The sequence below is a fragment of the Convolutriloba macropyga genome, chromosome 5 (assembly GCF_964194025.1).
Source record: "Convolutriloba macropyga chromosome 5, txConMacr16.3, whole genome shotgun sequence".
In the NCBI taxonomy this organism is placed as follows: domain Eukaryota; kingdom Metazoa; phylum Xenacoelomorpha; order Acoela; family Convolutidae; genus Convolutriloba; species Convolutriloba macropyga.
The window spans coordinates 53,417,517-53,420,735 of NC_134472.1; positions in this window are offsets into that span (position 1 = coordinate 53,417,517).

Here is a 3,219-nt window from a genome sequence, read left to right on the forward strand (position 1 = left end):
CAGGCCTTGGAAGCAAGCCAATCACCTTAACATCAACGTTTTTCGATTTGAGTTGTTGAGCAAAGCCTCCTAATCTAGCCGCAGTTTTGAGCGGTGTTTCCGCAACTATCCATGGTTTTTTAGGATGGTTAGAGATATCATTGTTCCCTAGGTTGATGATGCAATGCGTAAACGTAGCGCAGTATATAAGATCCTCTGCATCAATATGCGCTGCACGCAAACCAGGTCTACAATGAAGAGTGATAGGGTACAAAGCCAGTAAGTTATCAGCGAACAGTTGATCCTCCAACCTCACCAGATTGCTGTCGCCAATGATTACAATTGACGCACTAAACAAACAGTCCAACTTAGAGATTATATAAATAATTATTTTCAGTACAAACCGGCCCTGTCAGCGCAGTCTGTTATTTTGTCAATTATTTCAATTTTCATACAGTCACAAAAGCAGCCAGGCAATATAAAACAGTTTTTTTGTCTAGTTATGTTCAAAGCCCTCTTTGATAACGCTCACGAGTGTCAAGGATTCTTCACGAAGAACCACAGTTTTATACTTAATCTCATAAACATTGACCTTTCCCCAAGAGCCAAGTCCAAACAGTTCAAAAAAGAACCCAAAACTTTTATTTGAATGTGTCATATCGACTTCATTGGCATATTTGCTGTATCTACCTACGGCGAAATTCCCTTCTGGGCCAGAGAAATAAGTTCTTACAAAAAAGAAACGGCCGTCCGATAGCTGAAAGATACATTCGCTTAAATTTTGTCCAACTCTGGTGTAAGAAAGTGAGCCAAAACATTGACCACGCCCATTGATGTACCGCGAAAAAAAGAAATCTACATGGAACTCTTGGCAATATTTAATTGTTTCATTATCAACTGACGTCAACCCTTTTAAGCATTTATAAGTGTCTGATCTTTCAACTTTTCCCACGGCCACTTGATGTTTAATAAACTGCTCGACTATAGCTTGAGGCTCTTTAACAGTGCCCTGTACAGCGCTTAATAAATGGTGGTTAGCTGACTCAAAACAAAACGCAGAAAAAAACCAGAGAGGCCCGTTTCGTTTTACTTGTTCACAAAGATGACGCATTGTATGGAAGTTGAAGGACTGTGAATCTTCTCCGTAAAGCTCTAGAAAGTTACTAAAAAAATTCTCAATTAAACATTCTGCCGAATCAATTTCGTTGGTCTTTGGTTCTATCTCTGACAAAAGCCTGATCGCTATTGAAAGAAGGCAAAAACTTATGTAGTACTGTCTGGGGACGCTTATTTTTCTATAGATAAGGGGTCCAACATGAAAAAAAAACACTTTGAAGTCGAATGCCTTCCAAAACTTAATATCAGACACAGATTTCAACTTATGTTGGATATCAAATGGAATATTAACTGTCTTCAAAAAATTTTCGGCATCTTTTAGCATAACACCTTTGGTCAAAGAAACCATTAACTTAGTAAGAACTTCACCTGTACCGATAAAAACTTGATGCATGGGATCAATAGGACATTCCCAAGGTAAGTTCAAAACACTGTTCAACGGAGTGAAGGACTTGACGCCGCACTTATGTGTTTTATTTTTTTCCGCGATGTAACCGCATGCCTGAAAGTCAGCGTTTTCGCGTAATTTAAAACTCTTATTAACAGAAAACAGCATTCTATGATTTTGAGCAAAGCCTTTAATATAACAATGAGGACAGGATGAGTAACCGTTGAACTGAACCATACAAAGAACACAAGCTTTAGCAGGCATATCAGCTACAATTGACCTAATTCGAAACTTAAGCGCACCTAAATCATTCAAACTCATTTTTGATTCATTCAAAGACTCCAACTCAAATAGAATGAGCGGTAGCATTTTAGAAAAATCAGGTTTACTTTTGCCATGCCAAAGTCCTAACAGCGTCATATTCGCAAATGAGGCCCTCAACTTCGGCGGCAGGTTAAAAATCTGCACCCACACTGGCCACACGGATATCTTAGAGGACTTAAATAGAGGGGCTCCATCAATGTTTAAAACAAGCTGTATCTCAGGAGCCAAATAGAAGTTCCAACTACTGTTCCAAGAACACTCTGAACTCCAGGAATTCTTAATATAAGCCACGTTTTTACTTAATATCAATTCTAATTGGGTCTTTATATCGACAGAACAGAACTTTGCGAAATCAAAACGTTCGGTAGAAATCGTTGGAAGAACCGGACTCGCTAATTTAGAAAACATGTTATTTGGTACCGGCAAGTTTTTAGCAAACAACTTCAGAAGATCATTTCTCGCAACTTTAGACAACCTATGCTTATCTGATAACAACTCAAATTCTTTCATGAAACTTTCGGTAGATGTTGGGCTGCCGTCGAACAATGGCGTTTCTTCATCCTGAAACAAGTGAACAAAGGAAGGCGGCGGTGATTCAATAGTTTCCTGAAATTCGTCTACTTCAAATACATCAAGCCTCAATGGCGTTGAGCATACGACATTTTCTAACTTAACAATTTCATTCAAATTGGAGTTTTCGGTGCTTACTATTGATGAATTCGTCAGTATTGCAGGAGAATTATCTTTAATCGGACTAGGTGTTAATTCTATTTCACCAAAAAAAGAATCGTAACTTAAGTATTCCTCATTTTCCTCGTTAACAATTGGTGTTGATTCGAAATTTGCGTACAGCATACGCCTAGGAGGAAGTTTCTCGATGAATATTTTTCTGATTGGTTTTTCATTCAGACTATCTTGCTCAACGTTAACAGGTGTAGAACTATCTGGAGCAGCTAAATTCTTTTTGCGTTTTTTAAAAGGCTCTGGATCACTTGGGCAAGGATCTGCATGCTCTCTTTTGAACGGACATAGGCAATCTACATTAAACCGGCCGAAAAAATGTCGATTATAGAAAACTGACAGTTCTTCTCCGATAGCTATATTTTTTAATGCAACACAATAAACAACTTTACCTTTTTGACGGTATTCGACATTTGGTCTGCAAGATGCGTTAACAAAAGAGATGGGTCCCAACATCAACCACTGAACATTTCTTAGCTTACTGTACAAAACAGAAACATCATTGAAACCGGCGATAATCTCACTTTCAGCAAGCTCCGCCAACACACCAATTATTCCATTAACAACAGCACCTTTCTCTATTTCCGATTTTGCAAACAAACCTATCTGATCGAAAGAACCACTCGGTAGGTAACTTACTGGTTTGTAGTCAACAGACATCATGCTTTTCC